The sequence below is a fragment of the Ictidomys tridecemlineatus genome, chromosome 6 (genome assembly GCF_052094955.1).
Source record: "Ictidomys tridecemlineatus isolate mIctTri1 chromosome 6, mIctTri1.hap1, whole genome shotgun sequence".
Lineage (NCBI taxonomy): Eukaryota > Metazoa > Chordata > Mammalia > Rodentia > Sciuridae > Ictidomys > Ictidomys tridecemlineatus.
In genome coordinates this window covers 52397125-52420084 of record NC_135482.1, presented here as the reverse complement: position 1 = coordinate 52420084, position 22960 = coordinate 52397125, and the positions used below count along the sequence as shown (strand labels likewise).

The following is a 22960-nucleotide window of genomic DNA, read 5'->3' as shown; positions in this document are numbered from 1 at the left end:
TTTTTTTTTAATTCAGAGACACATATTTATAAGTGGGCTCTAAAATAATTTTTCACAAGAAATTGAAACAAACATGGTAAGAATTCTCATGAATATTTTGGGAAGCATTCTGAACAAATGAAAGAAAAAAAGTTCATTAAAATCAAGTGAGAAGGTTACTTCTGAAAGGTTACCTGAAATCAGCAGGTAGTCATTTTTACATAAAAGTATAAAAGAATTATAGAAGCAATAGTATGTAGTAATATTCTATTAGAATTCAAAGATTTAATATTTGTAGTCATAACCATTCCAGGCTTGTCAGAACACCCAGGCCTACAGTAATGCATGATTAGCTGAGGCATGAACTTGAATCACAAACACTTAAAGGCAGGTAAATGGGACTGGGTCATTTGACTGACACCTAGGTCTAACCATCCGTGGATATTCACTTTTTAAGCCAACTTTGCAGTTCTTGACTCATTATCAATTCTGTAACTCTAGTTAACTGTGAATGGGATCATGACATGTTTCAGTTGTAATTTATAACATTTTATAGATAAAGACTTTAAAAAGTTTTTTTTATATTTTCTCTCTTTCCCAAAGTACTCCAAAGTTATGAAAACATACTTTTAAATTTCAAATATTTGAATAGCAATTTAGAATTTGAAACAAGTTCTGAATAGCAATAACATATACTCAAAAATCATATGGAGGAGTTGTTAGTAATTAAAATCAGATAATAGATGGTTATTATTCATGGTAGCATGAATCAAAAGTAAAGCAAAAACACTGCCAACATAAATTTGAGAGGTCAGGATAGTTAAAAATAATAAAGGACTTGGGGCATGGTGGTACACGCCTGTAATCCCAGCAGCTCTGGAGGCTGAGGCTGAGGCAGGAAAATCATGAGTTCAAAGCTACCCTTAGTAAAAGTGAGGCACTAAGAAACTCAGTGAGACTCTGTCTCTAAATAAAATATAAAATACGGCTGGATGTGGCTCAGAGGTTGTGTGTCCTTGAGTTCAATCCCAGGTACTCCCCCACCAACCACCAAAAGAAAGTAATAGTGGAGAAAAAACAAATTATGCCATAATAGAAAATTATATTTTATCATCTGGAAAAGATTTGGAATTCTGAGTAATAAAGCCAGATCCCCCTCCCCGATCACTGCTAACCTCACCTTTCCCTGCCTAACCAGAAAATGTAAGATTAAAACACTGGTCTGAGGAAAAGTAGAACTTTCATGTTAGAGTCCCCCCTTGAGTTTAATTGAATTTAGTTGAATTTAACCAGTTTCTAGGCACTCTCATTATCAAGGCTTTTATTCTATCTCATTGGTACAATTGCAATAATGTCTGGTTGTCTCTGTAACTTGTCTTGTCCCTCATAGTTCCTTCTCCTCTTTGCCACCATCATTTTGAAAGGATAATTTACAAATTCATCTTATGACAGAAAAGAAATCTAAATTCCTGCCCATGATATATATAGTCTTTTATTATTAGACTCCAACCAACCCAGCTCTATCTCCCCTTCTTCCCAAAGGCTGCACAGAAGCACATGTGCTCAACTCCAGCCATGACATACTATATTCTATATGGGATGTGCCCATTCGTCTTCATATCTTCATGACAATTTAGCTTTGCCTAAACTAGCTCCAATTCCCAGAGATGTTACCATATCATGATTCTTCCAGTTAGAACTTTGTCCATAACATATTTTAAGACATATTTCATCATATTATGATTATTTATTAAACTGTTTGTCTCACCAAACCATGAGGTATTGCAGAAAAAATACTAGCATACATTTTGTTTCATCAGTACAAAGAAGCACATAAATGATGTGTAATGAGAGGCTAAAACAGTAGATGAATGAATAGTAGATGGACAGAAAATCAATAAATGAATGAATGAGTGAAGGAAGTATATATGGAGAAAAGTAAATTTAGAAGTAGGGAACTAGAACTAGTATTTAGATTCTCTATAAACAGCAAGGGAAATGATTAGGTGACCCAAAAAGTCAGTTCCTCCATTTTTAATTTTTCTATGATTAGTCCCATGACTATGTGGTTTCAGAATTCGAAGTTATAGATATGTATGGGTCCTGACATTCAGCTTCACATTTCTACCTCAGATATTTAAATTTATTCTCACTTGGAAAAGGTCTAATTTTTAAAACAAAAATTAATTCGTGAAAATAATAATGCAAGAAGATAATAGCAATCTGTGATGGTTTAATTGGTATTAGACTAACCACTAGGGATGTGGAAAATGTCCAAATGGATACATCAAGGTTGATGCTGGCACAGTCATTACAGTTCATATTTCAGTTAGAAATTATACCATTATTTTTTAAAGCGTTTCTCTCTTGCATAATTTCCATAATGCTGCTTAACAGTGTCAGAAAATTTTTTCTCATGAATGTTTTGTGGTGACAATTATCCTACACCTAAGAATTTTATGCTCACTTGACATCAAATATGGTGGTATAATTGAAATGGTATCATATTTCCTATAATGGAACAAATACCAAAATGATTGATTCACCACCACTCCTAGTATTGTGCATGCAATCACACACACATATACAGAGAATACAACAATCTCTACTTATTTATACTTCAGGATCCCTGACCTATCTTGCTACCTTTCCCCTCTACCCCTCAAACGTAGACTGGTATTTTATTTTTATCTATCTATCTATCTATCTATCTAACTATCTATCTATCTGTCTGTCTATCTATCTATCTATCTATCTATTTATTTAGTATATTTTTAGTTATAGAGGGACAAAATACCTTTATTTGTATTTATTTATTTTTATGTGGTACAGAGGATCGAACCCAGGGCCTCACACGTGCTAGGCAAGCACTCTACCACTAAGCCCAGTCTAAGCCTGTATTTTAAAAAGAAAAGTTGTCTAGGATGTCAATGATGGCTGGTCATTGGGTTCTTCAAGGAAACTTTGGGCCTCCTCATCCTACTTTGGCTTCCATTTCTCATATCAGAGTTGCTAGCATCAATAGGTTTCTTAGTTCACACCATTTTTTTCCTATAAAAGCCTAAGTATTATACTATAAGTAGTTTCCATTTACTATTATAACTTTTATTAGTTTCTGAACTAAGTACTATTATCCTCAGTTTTCAGTGGAGGAAACTGAAGCTCAGATAAATTAAGTGAAATTTTCCAAAGATGTCTGAAAGTAGTAAGAGACAATCTGGGAGTGTGATTCCCATCTTAGGTTTACAACCCAATGAAACAGGTCATGTGTTTCAGGCTTCTCTATTCATCCATTTGACTATTATTTATGAAGTACATACTAAGTGGCAGGTACTGTGCCAGGTGTGAAAAAAGTAAACCAAAACTATTGCCCCTATCGAACTATCTATAAAAACAAATAGTATACATAATTAGGATTATTTAGTTATTTTAGCCCACCCCAAGAGAAAAATAAACTCAAGAGAGAAGAGAGGCATGTTTGAGATGGGAATGCATATCAGCTGGTATAGACAGGGAAGATTTGCTTAGAAATTGAAGTTTCAGCAAAGGCCTACAGAGATAAGAGCCAATCAAGCTGATAGCTGGGGAAGAGCATTTTAGGTAGAGGGAAAAGCATATGCAAATGCCCTGAGACAAGAAAAGTGGTGAGGCAGCAGTGGAGTAAGGCAAAGGGAAAACATCACATAACAAATGTGATTATGCTTCTATTTATACTCCTATGTTGCTTGCAAGGAATAATCAGAAGGTAAAAGCAGAGAAGTCCCTTGCTTACACAGTCTAATGAGAAGGAAGTTACCAGTAACACATAGAGCTTTACAACCTTTTTCCTCAAAAAGCCTCCTTCCTGGAAATTGAAATTGGATAAAGCTTGGAAGGACAGGGGAGACCACATAGACATCTTTTTATAAGCCTGGAAGCCACTGTTCTTTCTGTCCAAACAGAGATGGCTTTCAACCTTTAAGGAAAAGGAGAGTGGTGAGTGATATTGTGTAAGGGGTTGCTCAGGATAGGAAGCAATAGAAGTTTTCCCTGGTAAATGGCTTCAGGTAACCAATGGAGAATCTGAATGCATAATTTCTATTCACTTGAAATCTAGCTAGAATGAAGATTTCCTAATATAGAAAACTATGATGGAACAAGAAGGCTTCTCAATCTTTCACTCTAGTACCACAGCATTTGGCTTATCCTATATACAAAGAGTACTGAAATCTTAAAATCGTTAACCTTTTTGGTTCTTTGTTTAAAAAAAAATTCAAAAGAAATGTGAGTTCAGTTATGAGAAAAAGTAACTATCTCATGATTTTTAGGGGGAAAGGAAGAGGTAGAAGAATAATCTAAACTGGTACCTTAGGCAGAGGGAAAGGGATATTTGGGGTTCAATACCATCCATGGAAAACTAGTTTGAAATGTGTAGAGAGAAAAAGACAAAAATATTTGGTCCATTTAGACTTTCTCTACCCAAATATTTTTACCTATAATGTGGAGGCCAGGTTGCCTGGGTTTAAAAAGTTAGATGCTACTTAACTTTGGTAACCTCTTTATTCCTAAACTTCCTCATCTGCAAAATGAGGATAATTATTAAATCTCTCTCATGGGATTGCTATGATTAAATGAGTTCATATGTGTAAAGTACTTTGAATATTACTTCACCATTGTGAGAACTACATATATTTTTACTAATTCTAGCAAAAATGGAAATGGTATATAAGTAATGACACTAGACAAAGTGACTTATCATGTGGCTTATCCTGAGGAATTTAACTTTTTATCATCAGGAAATGTTCCTATTTAGCAATAATTTTGCCACACATTTTGGTATTAGTATTATATTAACTTTCTTTAGTGTTTGCATATATGTATGTTTTCTTTTCCATTTTTCCTTGAAGTTTAGATAAATCTCTGTTCAGCAGCACATATTTGTGTTTTAATCTTTTGGTCTACATTGACAATCTTCCTTTTAATTGGATAACTTAGCCCATGTGCAATTGACATAATCACCGATATGTTTGGGTGAAATTCTACCATCACCTGAGTGCTTTCTAATTATTCCTCTTATTCTAGATTCATTTTTACTCTCTTCTTTTGCTTTCTTTTGTATTGACTGTTTTTTATTAGCCTGTTATTTCTTCATTGGCTTGAAACTCACACACACACTTCTACAGTTCTTTTCATGGTTAACTTAGTGCCATGACTCTCCAGTTTGATTGTTCATTATTGTGTCTTACTTTTGATGGGATTTGTTCCCGTGGCCTTGTCTTCATGTTTGTCTGGTTGTTTTTATTGGGTGTTAGACATTATATATGAAAAGTTGTGGACCTATTGTGAGACTGGGATCGGGAATCTTCCCTGAGAGAGGAATCACTTTTACTTTTGCCAAGTACATCCTAATAATCCCTGTTTACTTCAATCCAATTTCAGGTATTAAAATGCTTCAGATTGAGTCCAGGGAGTGCTCTTCTCCTAATGTTTTCTAACTTCAGAATGTAGCAGGTTGGGTTTCCATGAAAAACCAGGGCTCTCTTCCTGGTGATTTTCGACCTGCCATACATTCTCCTGTAACCTGCAAGGCTACTGATGAACTTCTATTCTTTATGCCACTCCTTCTAACATTGAAAATAGCCTCTGTGTGTTGACACAGAACTGGACTAGTATCTCTTGGTCTTCGTCTTCCCCTAGATTCTGGACCAGTAATTTTACTTCCTCATTGGTTTTCCAATGCCTCAGTGCATAGTGTTTATAATTTATTTGGTCTAATTTGTAGGAATGGGGAAAAATAATTTGAAGATTTTTACCTGATACATAAATTAGTAAAAGAAAAAGTCAAGGTAGATAGGTTCAATTTCACTTGGTGCTGAATATTATCTACAAGCTTATGTAATATGTGAAATTTATCTTTGGCATTCTTCCACCTGTATAACCCTTCTGTGCTGTGTTATAAATTATGTTTAGACTGAATGTAAACTTGCTTTCCTATAATGCTTAAAATAGAAACTAACTGATGCTTATAGGTGGAGTGACTGTATCTTCCAATTTGCCTGGAATCAAATCAGGGATAGTCCTGATTTCCAACTATTTCTCTGACTTCCTGTTAGATTTGTTCTGGAAATGTGGCCTAGTATGGACAATAAATTGTATTATCTGCCACATAAAGCAATCACCCTTATCATGAATATTTGAAATTTTAGCAAATAACCTTTGAATATTGAAGTCTTCAAACTGTGAATAAATGACTTTCTGATGCAAAAATTTTAACCATGGTAATAGACCAAAAAGGAGCATACTTTAAAGCATAAAATATTTCTGAAACCTATTAAATCACATCAAGTTGCTAATAAATGTTTAAGGTTGGTACCTCACAGGGTTCCCAGATGGAGCACTGCAATAACTTCTTTAACTTTCCCATCATAAAGATGAGACATGAAGATTGTAATGTGAAAGACTGACTGTCATATCTTCAATGAGTATTGTAGTCCAGAGCCCCCAACTCTAAGAATCCCATGGAAGTGATGGCACATACTATAACCTTTGAAACAAAAAATTTGTTATAACAAGGAAGTCAAGTATTTTTTTATGAAATGTGACCCTATTTTAAAACATTGTGATTCTGTGATTTTTGTGTCAGCTAATATCCTTTTAAGTTTCTTGATTTTTTTGTTATTTTCCCAATTTTATCATGATAAAAAAAATCTATCGTAATAGACTTTCACCAATTTCTCTTAAAATTGAAAAATGAGGATTATATATGGACTATAATTTCCCCCTAGTTCTTTTTCCCTTTCTTTACCACGAGTAATTAAAAGTTTACTAAAATATTTGGGGTAAAAATTGGAGTTCATAACCCACTTGAGTCAAATGTATGAAAGATTATGTGTCATGAGCTTTGTAATGTTTTGAACAACCAATAAAAAAAGTAAAAAAGTAAAAAAAAGTTTACTAAGAAGTAAAGTGTCCTATACATACTGAATGTTCATTTGCTGATGATAGTGATGATGATAAAGACAATAATGATGGATATAGATTTCAGAGTATCAGGCAGGCAATAAATATGAGGTAATGATTAAAAACACAGAGTGAAGAATATCATTTAGTCATGGGGTTATTCTGACTTGGCTATTTATTTGTGGCTATATATAGTAAAATTACTGGTCTAGAATCTAGGGGAAGATGAATACCAAGAGATACTAGTCCAGTTCTGTGTCAACACACAGAGGCTATTTTCAATGTTAGAAGGAGTGGCACACTGGTTTTCATGAAATCTAATTATTTAATAATAAGAGTTAACCATAAGTGAATTCCTGGCTTTTTAATAACTATAATTGTCATTTATAAAGCTATGTACTTCCCATACAAAGCACAGGACCAATCCTGCATTGTTTTCAAATGTTATGCTACAGTCAAGAAAAATTATAAAGATGGTATTTTATGCACATAATGTCTAATATAATTTTTTATCTCCTAAGAGCAAAAATTCACATATTACATTTGGTTGAAATGTACTGAGGTTTAAAAAAATCACTTAGCTTTTATTTGTTATTCCATAAATAGGAATTATAGGTATCTGCTAATTGGTGAATATCTATAAACACTTCTGCATCAGTTTTTACTTGGTGTTTTGTGATTTAATAAGAACATTAATGTTCTATTAGTAATATAAATGTGTAAGGGTGGTTCAGCATTCAGTAAAACAATCTTTTACTGTTCCCACAACCATTCAGACCAACCTCATCTTAAATTGCTACAGGCACACAAGTAACAAACTTAAGAGTAAAATAAAAAGCATACCCCCTAAAAAAAACCTAGAATATAGATACAGAATAACACTCTTTTCTTTCTAGTTAACAAAACATTTTAATTACAAAGATACAATTTTTTGTGAGGTGCCTTTGAACTGTATTTGAAAATAGTAGCTGAGTGAAGATCAATAATTGCAATAGTCAGAAATGCTCCTTTCACTTTGTAGCCCCAGTAAGTCCTCAAGAGATGGGGTTGGAAAAGCAATGTATTGTGGCTATAAAGAAGCTACTCCTTCATGTTCTTTCAGCACACATCTGGGAAGACTACCTTTATCATTAATTAGTACAATAGGTTTCCACCTGCCCCATCTATGTAATTGAAACAACCAACTCTGTGATCATTACAAACATCAGAATCTACTTAATCTACCTCCAAGGGATTCTTTCTAGGATAAGTTTTTGTGGCTCTAGTAAAGGAAAACAGGGGCAGAAAGAACAGCTTCCACTGATTCTGTGCTTTCTCTTTAACACCCTTGTTTAAATAAGAATGGGAGTAGTAAAGGACATCTTGAGATATTTCCACATTAGTATTTATTTGACAAGACTGATTACTGTGGAATAATAATGCTCACATTTGAGTTATGTGAAAACTGGCCTATTTTATTAGCCTATTAACAACTTACTTGATTTATGTATTTTATTTTAAAAGCACATAAACTCTAACACTCGGCCAGGAACTATTTTAAATTCTTTATAATGATAAAAATATTAAGGCACCTAAGGAATTATGTGGTAGGTACATTATTGTCCCGCTCACAGATGTAGTGAAGAACATAGATATAAAGTAACTCCCTTGGTCCACCAGCTGATAAACTGCAGAGTTAGGATGTGAACCAAGTAATCAGACTCGAGAAACTGGGTTCTTAATCATTATAACACCCTGGAAGCTTTTTTTCAGCAGAACATACCAGCCATCTTTCACTGAGATAAATGATATCCATCAGCAATAGACAGATGACAGATAGATAGATAGATAGATAGATAGATAGATAGATAGATAGATAGATAGATAGATAGATAGATTGCAAGCTCTGGGAAATGTATCCACTGTGAATTCCACTGTGAATTTCTAAAGCAAAGCTGACAGAATTCTTATAGCCACTCTGGAATCTTCAGTAACCGAGAAGAATTTTTTCATACAAAAGTCCTATTAAGTCAACATCACTATGACACCCCATCCAGGACTAAGATATACTTTCTGACACATTAGGTTAAATAAGTAGGCATAGAGGCCCAGAATGCTTCTGTGAGTACAATTTTTAGCTCTGTTGTATGCAGTGTGAGAAAAATGAGGTTATTTTCCTTGCTATAATAACATAGTAACTAATAATATATCTGACCATGTCTGCCTTTTAGCCTTAGTTCTGTATAAGGAGGACCCAGAGTTGACACCCCAAAGCCACCTGTGATGGAGGGATAGCCTGAGTGAAATATAAACCTTGGATGTTTTACATTACTGAGATTTGAAGGCTGTTTTTGTTATTTTTCCTGCTGAGCCCAGTTTGACTAATACAGAGTCTATCTCACTATATCACAAGTGCAAACTTCTATAGGGCAACAACAGAATCTTACCTGTGTATTCCCCAAGATTTAGTAGAGGGACTGACATGTAGTAGGCCTTTAGGAATGTTTAATAAATAGAAAAAAAATCTATTTACTCTCTTCAGAACACCATCAAAAGGAAGTACAATACCTGAAATCCTAGAAAACATATGCAAACAGCTTGGAATATTCTAGAACTCAGAAATTCCAAATAAAAATAATTAATTTAAAATGGGTCAAAGGGTGTTATTATGTGAATGTCCACAATGGAATCACTGTATTACAACTATAGATAGATTTTGTAATGACGTTCCACTAAGCAAATTCAACAGTTAGCACAAGAATAATAGTGTTCTTTAATTCACATACAATGCATTTCTAGTCTTCACAGATTTTTATGTTACTTTAACATTAGCACCTGGGTATAAACCCTGCATATTGTGACTGATTTGAGAGGACCTTGTTTCATAAGCTACCTAAGACATTTCCCTTTGTTTTCATCTTATTACATAAATATGTCCAAATGAGTATTTCTTGATGGACAGTATCTTTCCCCCATGAAAGCTGCCAACTTCTTACAGAATGCATGCTTCCAAAAACCATTACCTTTCCATCTTACTTCTACCCACGGAAACACCTGAGTCATAATGCTGGATGCAGATCTTTGACTCACATTGTAATTGTATATGGAAGATTATCCATACATAGATACACAAAAGCTGTTTGTTATTTTTTGTTTGTTTGTGTGCTAGTTCTTTTGGTACTGGGATTGAATCTAGGGGCAATTAAGCATTAAACCACATCCCCAGGTCTTTTTAGACAGGGTGTTGTGAAGTTACAGAGGACCTCATTAAGCTGTTCAGGTTGGTCATGAACTGATGATCCTCCTGCCCTCGGTCTCCCAAGTTTGGGGGATTATAGGTGTACATCACCACACTTAGCTATAAAAGCTGTTTTAAAGATGTGTAAGACATCTGAGAATATCAGTTATGTAGGCATTAACATTTCAAGAACACATGATGTAGGCAGGTCAATATTAGTCAAACTCTTCTGGGAAAATTATGCAAGAACTATATTTATGATATAGTGATTACATGGCACCTAGAGGGTGTACACTTCTTATGAAAAAAAATATATTTAATTGGAGGGTGTACACACTTAGAAATCAGACAGATTTGGGTTTGAACTTTGCACTTACCTTTTGTTCTCTTGGGCCTTCAACTGACTGGATGAGGGACACACACATTGAGAAGGGTAGTCTACCAATATTAGTAAATGCCATCCAAAAGACACCCTTACAGAAATAACTTGAATCAAATACTTGGTCACTATGACCCAGTCAAGTTGACATACATAATCAACCATCACATTTGACTTCCTGACTTTGTGAATTTCAACTCCTATACTTTACTGCCATGTGAATTAACTAGATCTGATGACTCAGAACCAACTAAAATACTTCTGGAGCTCCTTTCTAGTGAAGTTTGCAAGAGATATTCTTTCAATGTTCCATTCTCCCTGAAAAATTCATGAAAAGGTAGTGGGCGCCATTTTGAATAGAGATCAGTCTACCTTTGTGGCTTTTGGCTTGTGGAGCTCCCATTATGTACTAGATAAAAAGAAAGGAACTGCCCTGAAGAATCAAGTAGGCCTATTCTGAAGCAAACGATATGCAACATCATGGAAGAGTGAAGAAAAAAAGATGAAAATGTCTATAAGACTCCACAGGGGTGACACAAACTAAACTATAAATAAAAACAAGGTGACAGCACAAATATACCAGCATGCTCTCAGCAGTTTCACTGAGTAGCACTTTAAAAGAGCCAAACAAACTATGCAACGTGAGATAGAGTGGGTGTGTATACTGGTGAGGCAAGGAGGGGCTGAAAAAACAGCAGTGCAGAAGAAGTGGGAGGATGGCTTGAGATATATACCACTGCAAAGTGACTTTCAGTGGCTATCATGGGAGAATTAAAAATTACCTGATGCACCCTGAATATCTGATTCTTTCAGTAACATCAGAAAGAATGAACCCTTAGATATTACGAGTACTACTGAAAATAATTCTATCACAAACTGTAGGTTTTTAGCCTGTATACACGTATACTTTTCACTCATATTATAAGTATCTTTCCCTTTGGTATCATACACTGATGAGGTAGAATTTTACAGAACAGTGTTTCCTTAGACCACTATGTGGGTGAAATGTGAATTTGTCAGAAATCAAACTACAGTAATGCAACCACATCAATGATTTCAGCAGCACAATTCACAATAGTCAAGCTATGGAACCAACCTAGGTTCCCTTCGACAGGTGAATGAATAAAGAAAATGTGGTATATATACACAATGGAATATTACTCAGTCATAATGAAGAATAAAGTTCTGGAATTTGCCAGTAAATGGATGGAACTGGAGAAAAATTCCAGAATTATCTATTTCTCATATATTTCTTATTTCACTGAGCATAAAGTATTATGCTCAGTGAAATAAGCCAGTCCCAAAAAGCCAAAGGTAGAATATTTTCTATGATATACAGAAACTAATCCAAAAGAAAGGAAGATGGTTTTAAAAAAAAAAGAATAGAAGAAAGATCAGGGGAGTAGACAAAGGGTAATGAAGGGAAGGGAGAAGAGATGGGATAGGGAAAGACAATGGAATGAACCTAACTTTCCTATGTACATATATGAACATACCACAGTGAATCTCACCATCATGTACAATGATTTAAAAAGAAACACACTAATTAAAAAAGAAAACTAACTATTAGTAAATAGTAGAAGGATCAGTAGAGTAGGAAGAAAGAGAACCAAAGCAGGAAGAAGGGGAGAGAAGGGGAAGTACTGGGGACTGAATTAGAAAAAATTATATTCCATGCTTTTATAAGTATGTCAAAATGGATCCTATGGTTATGTATACCTAAAAAGAACCAATAAAAAATAAATAAAGATTACAATTAACAGCTTTTATTATCAACTTCATTCATAAGGGAATTTATTTACAATCCATCTAAGACATTCTCAAAGCTATAATCTGGAGGCAGGTGGTGCACATCAGCATTACATATGAAGGGTTGCTTTCAATAAGTTCATTTCCTTGAGGAAACATAATTTCAAACAATGGTTGACTGTCTGGCTAGACATTTAGTAATCTCACAAATTGATCCTATGTTGTAATTGAAGTTGGGAGTTAAGATTTCTTTTCTTTTTTTTTCAGGGGGGGGGGGAGTTAAGATTTCTCATCATGATACTTGTTAAGGTCTTCTGACTACCAGACAAAGTATCTGTTAAGAATATTCAATTTTATTCTCTCAAGATAGAATAAAAGCATCTCAGTATATAAATCCTAGAGACAGGCTGACCAAATCAGCTCTCCACAAAATTACTCAAAAAGCTCTTTCAAATATAGGATAGTTTAAAGTGGAGATTTAAAGCAGAGATTGTATTCTATTATTTGCAAGCATCTTCTGAAAATGAATTTGCACTGCCTGGTATTACCTTGTCTCTCTCTCTCTCTCTCTCTCTCTCTCTCTCTCTCTCTCTCTCTCTCTCTCTCTCTCTCTCTCTCTCTCTCCTTCTCTCCCTCTTTTCTCATCCTGGTCCTCCATATTTTCTTTAACAGGATCAGGAAAACAATAGAAGATGCAAGGTAAGGGTAAAATATGTTTGTCACCAGAAAAGAATAAGCAATAAAAGGTAAAAGTAAAATAGCCAACTGTAAGCAGAACCTCAACAAAACCACCCGTTATTGATTTGGGGCTAATCTCTCCATAAATCATGGGAAGTCAGCAGTGCTACTTCATAGCAGCAAAATGCCATAACAGAGGAGCACAGGAACATAAGACATAGCAACTGCTAAATAATTCTCATCTTCAATAAGTCCAATATTAAACATAATAAATGCAATTCCCTGGTTTTTTATACAGTATAAAGATTTTATGATTCTTTGTTTTAACTGGAAACTTGAATTTTCTATATTAGAGCCCATTTCAACTAAGATGGCTAAGTGTGCTGTAACTAATTGTGTGCTTGTAAAACCTCAAGATCTCTTAAGTGCATTACAAGTTCAAAATATTAACAAATGTGTGCAACGTTATAATGTTCCAATATTCTTCTTTTCTAAAGAGAATCTTAAATTCTTTTCAACTTACTTAGAATTATTGCAGTGGCCTCAGATTTTTATATTTTCATACACAAAAATCTTTCTTCTCCTCATTCCTCATTCTTCTTTTCTCCCTCCCCCTCTCATATTTATCTATGAATATTATACCTAGTAGAGAATCTAAAATAACCAATTCATAAAGTATTTAATCATTTACAGTGCTGAATTTTCTCTATAAATAGTTCATCAATAGGAAAACAGTCTTTAATAAAAAAAAGTCTTCAATAAAACTTTTTATTAATTTTTCTTTTTGTTCTCTTATGATGGTCTAATATAGAATACAAAGGTAGAAGAAAAATCAATATTGACATCACAGAATGTAACATTTGATTGTGTCTAGATACCATATACTAAGGAGACAAGTCAGAATAAATTGCCCTTGAATGACATCACATCACAATGTTATTCTTGAGTTTTAGGAAAGTTATGGGCCATGCAATATTAGACTGCAAATATGCCTATACAAACCTCTGTCTTACTATTCTGTACCTAACAATGACTTACTGACTTTCGATCCAATTCACTGTGAGTTCTTGGACAGCAAAGAGTCATTTTTTAAAATGCAAAGTCCCAAACTCAAGCACAATATCTAGCACACAGCCACATGGCAGACATTCAATTTATCTCTATGCAATGAACTGATGAATGAGCAGACAAGTTCCTCTTAAATGGAATTTGCTCATTCTGCTAGAGATTAATATTTATTCTTAATTTTAAAGGGCATTCTGTCTAAATGAATGTATACTCCACAGTGTGTACAATGTATTAACAATGATATCATCCCAATAGGAGACATATTTTAATATTACGATGGAGAAAATAGTTATTAGTCTAATGAACAATGAATTTCCAGTATTTGTTGTAAATCTGACATTCAGAAAGATGTTTAGAGTCTGCAGTCTTCTGGACTGATCTCTCTTGGTTTTCCTCTTATCCTTCTGTCTACACTTCATGTTTCATAGCAGGTACCTTTAGCATATTACCTGTTAAAATATCTTTGATGGTCTTCTTGTTCTACACATTGCTTCAGGGAGAACATCCTTAATTATTTTAATACCATTTAGGAAATAATGATTTCCAGATTTTCATCTTTATCTCTAGGTCTCTATATCAAAATCATCACTACCTCATAGTCTCTTGGTCAGTTATTATCACCAAATAAGTGATGTTAGAAATACATGAGAAATAGATAATTCTGGAATTTTTATTTTTACTCATTGTTATTTTCAAATCATTGCTAAGTCCTCCTGATTCTACTTCTCACCTCTCCACACTCACAATATCATTACTTTCCTATCTCATTTCAGGCCCATTATCTTATATCTTCCTCAATTCTGTTGACCCTTAAAACCAGATAGACTATCTAAAGGGGAAATCAAATTTTTCCCCTCTTCTAATTATTTAAGGTTATCCAATGGTTCACCACCGAGTAGAGAATAAGACTGTGATTTACAGACCTTCAAGACACACACTTAGTCTGCCAGGATTCCCCTCCAGGGAGTCCCTTTCACCCACTTCCTCTCATCTGTATTCCTACCTCACCCCATAACTGGTTTCAGTCCAATGAACAAGATGTCTTCTTCACTGGGAAGCAGTCCAGGGGAGTGGGGGAGGGAGGGGAAGGTGAGAGAGGGTGGAAGAGGGGGTGAACATGGTCAATGCATGATATATGCCTGCGTGGAAGGAAGGCCACTGAAAGACTGGCCTCAGTTACATGTGTCATATTGAAAACCAGTAATCTATACAATTATTATGTGGTCAATTTAAAAAAAGACTTGATCATCTGTAGTTCCCTCCCTATGTATAAGCTGTTCTTTGTATTGATATGATGACATAATCAACTCTAAATTTCTACTTATCCTTTTAGTGACAAATTGATGACATCCAAAATAAGTATTTTTCAAGGCGGCCCATCCAGCATCATCTAGAGCTCACACTGAGGAAGTCATTCAGTGGCTTCAGTTGTATTCCTTGTAGCTACATGAAACAGATCTTCATTTTTCTTCTGTATGTTATATCCTCAAATAATTTAAAACATGTTTCTCTTGGTCTTTCTATTCTCTAAGGTAAATATCCACAAAATCCATTACATAAGCCTTTTTCCAGCACACTAAAAGTTGGTGTTGAGAATTTTATTGGGTACCCCCACAAGAGGTCTGAACATTGTAAAGCTGAACTAGGCTCTTCACGTTAGCACAACTCACAGCTAATTTTCCATAATTCGGAGGCAGAAAGACCAGCTATGAACTGTCCATCAGGGAATTAGCATTCACTGTCTTCCTAGAGAGACATGGGAATCTGGCCACAGCCCCATCACTAGCCAAAAAGTGTAGGGAATTTAGACCTTATTGGAAAAATGTCTTTTGTTTCTAATTTACATCTTCACCAAATTCTCCAAATTAAGAAATTAAAATTGGGTTCTGAAATCACTGATTAAGTATTCTAATTCCACTGGAAATATGTAAGGGATGGTGGAGGACACATAACAATGGGAGAATATACAGGTCTCTGTGTTATTCATATTCTTTGTATTTTAATTGTTGTTTTTTACATGACAGCATATTTTGAAATATTATACATACATAGAATAAGTATAACTTCATTCAATTAGGATTGCATTATTGTGGTTGTACATGATGTGGAGTTACATTGATCATGTATTTACATATGACGATAGGAAAGATATGTCCAATTCATTTTACTGTCTTTGCTATTACCATCTCCCTTCCCTTCCCTTCATTCATCTTTGTCTATCCAATGAATTTTTAATCTTCCCCTCCCTTGTGTGGGTTAGCATCAGCATATCAGAGAGAACATTTGGCCTTTGGTTTTTGGGGACTGGCTTATTTAACTTACCATATTCTCCAGTTCCATCCATTTACTGGTAAATGCCATAATTTCATTCTTCTTTATAGCTGAGTAATATCCCATTGTATATACCACATTTTCTTTGTCCATTCATCTGTTGTAGGACACCTATGTTACTTCCATCACTGAGCTGCTATAAACACTGAAGTGATTATGTAATGGTAGCATGCTAATTTTAAGTCCTTTGGGTATATGTCAAAGAGTGGGATAACTTGGTGAAGTGATGGGCCCATATCAAATTTTCTGCATAATGCATTCCATAGCGGTTGCATCAACTTGTGGTTCTACCAGCAATGTATTTCCTACATCCTCACCAACATTTTGCTACTTGTATTCTTGAAAATTGCCATTCTGACTGGAACAAGATGGAATCTCAGTGTAGTTTTGATTTACATTTCTCTAATTGCTAGAGATGTTAAAAATTTTTCATATATTTGTTGATTAATTGGATTTCTTCTTCTGTGAAGTGTCTGTTTAGTTCCTTAGCCCATTGGGTTATTTGGGTTTTTTTGTTTGTTTGTTTGTTTTGAGGTCTTTGTATATCCTAGAGATTAATGCTCTGTATGAGGTGCTAGTAGTAAAGATTTTCTCCCATTCTTTAGGCTCTCTGTTCATGTTCTTGATTGTTTCTTTGCTGGGAAGAAGTTTTTTAGTTTGAAACCATCCCATTTATTGATTCTTGATTTTATTTCTTGCACTTTAGGAGTCTCATTGAGGAAGTCAGTTCCTAAGCCTACATGGTGAAATGTTTGACCTACTTACTTTTTCTTCTAGGAGGCGCAGGGTCTCTGGACTAATGCCTAAGACCTTGATCAACTTTGAGTTGAGTTTTATACAGGGTGAGAGAGTTCAGTTTCATGCTGCTTCATATGGATTTCCAGTTTTCCCATCACCATTTGTTGAAGAGGCTATCTTTTCTCCAACACATTTATGGCACCTTTGTCTAGTATGAGATGACTATATTTATGTGGGTTTGACTCAACATCTTCTAATTTGTTCCTTTGGTCTTCATGTCTATTTTTGTGCCAATACCTTGATGTTTTTGTCACTATAGCTCTGTAATATAATTTAAGGTCTGGCATTGTAATGTCTCCTGCTTCACTCTTCACTTTTCTTGCTAAGCATTGCTTTGGCTATTCTGGGCCTTTTATTTTTCCAAACAAATTTCATGAGTACCTTTTCTTTCTCTATGAAGAATGTCATTGGGATTTTAATAGGAATTGTATTAAATCTGTATAACGCATTTAGTAGTATAGCCATTTTGACAATATTAATTCTGCCTATTCAATAACATGGGAGATCTTTTCATTTTCTAAGGTCTTCTTGTATTTATTTCTTTAGTGTTCTATAATTTTCATTATAGAGGTCTTTCACCTCTTTCATTAGATTGATTCCCGTTTTGTTTTGTTTTGTTTTGTTTTGTTTTTGTGAGGCTATTGTGAATGGGATAGTTTTTACTGATTTCTTTTTCAGCTGATTTGTCATTGGTATATAGGAATGCAACTGATTTATGAGTGTTAATTTTATATCCTGCTATTTTGCTGAATTCATTTATGAATTAGAAGCTTTCCAGTGGAGATTTTTGGGTCTTCTAAATATAAAAATACAAAATCATGTCATCAGCAAATAGGGATAGTTTGAGCTCTTCTTTTCCTATTTGTATTCTTTAATTTCTTTCTTTTGTCTAATTTCTCTGGCTAGGGTTTTCAGGACTATGTTAAATATAAGTGGGGAAAGAGGGCATCTCTGTCTTTTTCCAGTTTCGTAGAGGGAATGCTTTCAATTTTTCTCCATTTGAATGAGACTGGCCGTGGATTTAGCATATATAAATTTTACAATGTTCAGGTATGTTCCTACTATTCCTTGTTTTTCTAGCATTTTAAGAAGTAGATGCTCAATTTGGATGTTGAATTTTGTCAAATGCTTTTCCTGCATCCATTGAGATAATCATGTGGTTCCTGTCCTTAAGTCTATTGATATGATGGATTACATTTATTTATTTCCATATTATTTAGTCTCCAAGTGTTAGAGTAGCTTCTATTTTTTATTTTATCATTGATTTATAATTTGATTCCATCATGATCTGATGAAATGCAAGGTATAACCTCCATTTTATTGTGTTTGCTAAGAGTTACTTTGTGGCCTAGACTATGGTCTATTTTAGAAAAGGATCCATGTGCCACTGAGAAGAAAGTGTATTCAGTTATTAATGGATAAAATATTCTATATATGTTTGTTAAGTCTAAATTATTAATTGTATTTGTTAGTTCTGTACCTTCCTTATTTAGTTTTTTGAAGATCTATCAAGTGATGAGAGAGACATGTTAAAGTCACCCAGTATTATTGTGTTTTGGTCTATTTGATTCTTGAAATTGTGAAGGGCTTGTTTGACATATATAGGTGTTCTATGTGTATTTGCAGCATAAATATTTATGATTATTATGTCTTATTGATGTATAACTTCCTTCAACATTATGGAATGTTCTTCTTTGTCCCTTCTGATTAACTTTGGCTTGAAGTTCACTTTATCTGATATGAGGATAGAGACCCTGCTTGTTTACAAGATCCAAGTGAATGATAAGTTTTTTCCCCATCTTTTTACCTTCCGTCTATGGATGTCTTTGCCTATGAGGTGAGTCTCTTGAAGACAGCATATTGTTGGGTCTTGGTTTTTAATCCAATCTGCCAGTATGTGTATTTTGATTGATGCGTTTAAGACATTTACATTCAATGTTATATTGGGAAATGATTTTTATTCCCTGTCATTTTGATTTATTTTTGGTTTTTAATTTGAATTAGTTTCTCATTTAATTGACTTTTCCTTTAATATAGGTCCTCCCTTTGCTGGTTTTCACTTTTATCTTTTATTTATTCTTCATGAATTATTTTGCTGAGAATGTCCTGTAGTGCAGGCTTTCTAGTTGTGAACCTTTTAACTTTTGTTTATCATGGAAGGTTCTTATTTCATCTTCAATCTGGAGTTTAATTTTGTAGGGTATAGTATTCTTGTTTGGCATTCATTTTTTTGCAGAGCTTGGAATATGTTATTCCGTGACCTCTTAGTTTGAAGGCTCTGGGTTGAGAAATCAGCTGAGATCTGTATTGCTTTCCTTCTAAAAGTAATCTCCTTTGTCTCTGGAATCCTTTAAAATTCTATCCTTATTCTGTGTGGGGGGCATTTTCATGATATGTGACTTGGTGTGGGTCTGTTGAAATTTTGCATATTTGGGGTCCTGTAAGCTTCCTGTATTCTGTTTTCCACTTCATTCTTAAGGTTTGGGAAATTTTCTGATATTACTTCATTGAAAAGTTTGTATATTCCTTTGGTTTATATCTTCAAGCCTTCATCTATCCTGATAAATCTTAAGTTTGGTCTTTTCATGGTATCCCATATTTCCTAGAAGTTTTGTTCATGTTTTCTTAACATCTTTTCTCCATGGTCAGCTTTATTTTCTATGTTATATATTTTGTCTTCATTGACTGAAATTCTGTCTTACAATTGGTATAGTTTTCTGGTAACACCTTCCAATGAATTTTTAATTTGGTTTATTGATTACTTTATTTCAAGAATTTCTGCTTGGTGGTTCTTCCTCTTCTTCCTCTTCCTCTTCCTCCTCCTCCTCCTCCTCCTCCTCCTTCCTTCTTCTTCTTTTCAGAATCTCTATCTTTTAATTGTAGTGATCTTTTGCTTCCTATATTTTCTTAATCATCTTTCACCAAACAGATCCATTTAACTATGAACATTCTAAACTCTTTCTCTGTCATTTCTTCCACTGTGGTCTAGATGAAATCTGTTATTGACTTATATTGGTTTATTTGAGGTGATTTGTTCCCTTGCTTTTTCACATTGTTTGTATATCTACCTATTTGACAGTATTGTTTTGAGGCAGTAGAATCTCTGCCCTGTGGACTTATAGGGACTTTGAAGGTTTCCAGTACCTTAAAGGGGAGACAGATTATAACCACCACCAATGCAAACAATTACAGCAACAACCCAAATGGTTCTTGCTTTTGTATCTACTATGTTAATTGTCATAATAAACAGAGATAATATGTCCAGTTATTTCCCACAGTCAATATAACCAGTTTATGTATGAATTTACAATTTTAAGTTGTGACCAGGGATAGAAATAAAGTAGTGTAGGATGTAATGTTTTTGAGAGCAGAAGAGGGATAATAACAAAAGTAGAAAATAAAAGATTTTTTGTGAGTGTTAGATCAGTAAAATTGCTTGTTAGCAGAGAAAAAGAGAATCAAGGGAAACAGATAAGTGAGAGAAAAAAGTATATAGAATAAAAGTTTTAAATTATTATTAAAATTAAAGTAAAAGAGTGCATGAACAAAACTTTTATATTCTAATTAAATATCTTAGTCCTCAAATTATTGATCTACAAGAAATAACTGCTTTAGAAAAATGTTAGGAATGAGAAACAAAACAAATAAAACTTCAAAAAAGCAAACAAAAAATAAGAAGTAAAAACTAAAGACAGGTCTGAAAATGTACAATCCATGATCATATATAATCCATTCAATGTATAATCCATTCAAATCACAATTAAGCAGGGAATAGACAAAAATTAAAAAGTAAAAATTTTTAAAAATAATATAAATAAAATAAAGAACACAATCTTACTGAAAAATTAAAGAATTGTTTCTGCTGGAATGAGAAATATTCTTCTCAAGTGTGATAGTTGGGTTTGCTGGAGTGATGGGAGATGCCACAGGCAGGACCCTTGCGTTTAGGCTTTGTTATCTTCCACTCTCTTCCTTGGATTGGTCTGAATATTTTAAATTAGTGCACCCCTCTGGCCGAGCATATGCTGGGCCACGCTGGAAGACTGTCCCCCTGGAAAAACCCTGGGTTTCACTCATGCAGTGGAGGGGTCAATTCTTGGTCCCCTCTGACCCATGTGAACTGCCTTTTCAGGACTCTAGGGTTCAGCCTCCAAACCCTACGAATTCCTCCCTGCCCTTCTGAATTCTCAGCCTGGAAGGTCTTTCCAGCAGTTCTTTCAAGGAGCCCATCTTACAAGTGGCTCTTATGGAGGGGAGAGGGGAAGCTGGGTGTGTTTTCCCAACTAAGATTTCCCTATAAAAACGCTGCTCCACTTTTGATTTTCTTCTGGTCTCTTAGACACACACTGTGCCATGTGCTGTAGGTTTGTCAACCCTGTTCTTCGGCCCAGGGACAGCCATTGATTTCCCAGCTGCCATTACTTTGTGCTGGTAGCCAGGAGAAGAGGAGAGACGTGTTTTGCTCCCTTTCCCCACCTCACAGTATTGTTGCAAGACACCCTTCAGGTTAGTCCTGCATTGATTTTGAACCCTGATATTTCCTAATCTATACATATCTCAGACCTCCCCAGATTGGGGATTCCTTTAATTGAAATATCATTCCACAATTTTAGAGTAGGAGAGATCTCATCTGCGGGTGCTGCTGCCAGCAGCAGCCCTGGGGATCTCTTTTATTTTGTTCTATCCAACCATCTGATTCCCCTATCTGTCTTGAATGCCCAGAGTTATTTCCCAGAAAAGATCCTTCTCTCACCTTGTTGAGAAGCTATGTGTCTGATATCTTAGTTTCACGCCACAGAGTGACCAGGAAAGTGACCTTCTCTAGTATGCCATTTTGACCAAACAAACATATATTTTTAAATAGGAGAGTTATTAATCCACATAAGGGGGGAAAGCCTAGAAATCCCACTAAATATGATTTGTTAAACATCCTCCCCTATTCTATAAGTCCTACGGGTGCTATTATTTTATAAAGGAACTCTTAGATAACCAAAAACAGTTGAAACTGTTGCCTTTCCTCTGGTAAGAGACAGAGATACTGCTCACTTCATTTAATGCACAAGACATAGCACTGGCCTCAAGCTATATTCACAATTGCTAACAAAATTCTATGGTTCCCCAACTAGATTCTCTTACAATTAACTATAAAATTACAAACACATTATTTTGAGTGACGTCTACAAATAAATACCCTACAAATAAACAAACAATGCTCAAATACTATAGAAGCATCTAAATATCACAGGAATTTCAGAGCACAGGTATGTTGCCTATTTCTCATTTTAATTATGAAAATGGAAGCCAAGTTTTAGAAATATAGCCCTATTGATATGTTTTCTAAAGTCTTTGCATTAATTTCCAATAATTCTCTAAATACTAAAGGCTGACACTCTGGCCCTATTAAATTATTGTTAATTAAGTAAGAGGCTCTTAAGTTTAAAACACCACATTTAAAATGTTACCTTGTACTAATGCTTCCTGGATACCTACCTGGTGTCCTATCTACCTTTGACTCAATGTCTAATTGAGGGGAAAAAAATCTTTAATATGTTAATCCATTTCTGTTCAAATCTCTTTAGTAAAATCTTAATTTTGCTCTAGTGATTACATAGTTCCTAAAATGTTTGTTTCCAATCTCCATTTCTTTTGTAGTTTTCAATATTATGAAATATGAATTTCACTCATTCCGTGTCTGCATTTCTCATTACTATAGCAAAAAAAGATTTCAAGTACTTTTAAGAAATATCATATTCAAGGTGTCATACTGTACTTAATTCTCCATTAAGTTAAATGGCCTTGAATTAGTGGATATTAATCCCACA

General features: G+C 34.5%; 1 protein-coding gene across 3 annotated transcripts in view; it reads right to left on the bottom strand.

Annotated features, from left to right (window-relative positions):
* Tafa2 (TAFA chemokine like family member 2) overlaps positions 1-22960 on the bottom strand; it is a 415273-nt gene that overhangs the window by 11608 nt on the left and 380705 nt on the right. The gene's annotated exons all lie outside the window — the stretch shown is intronic.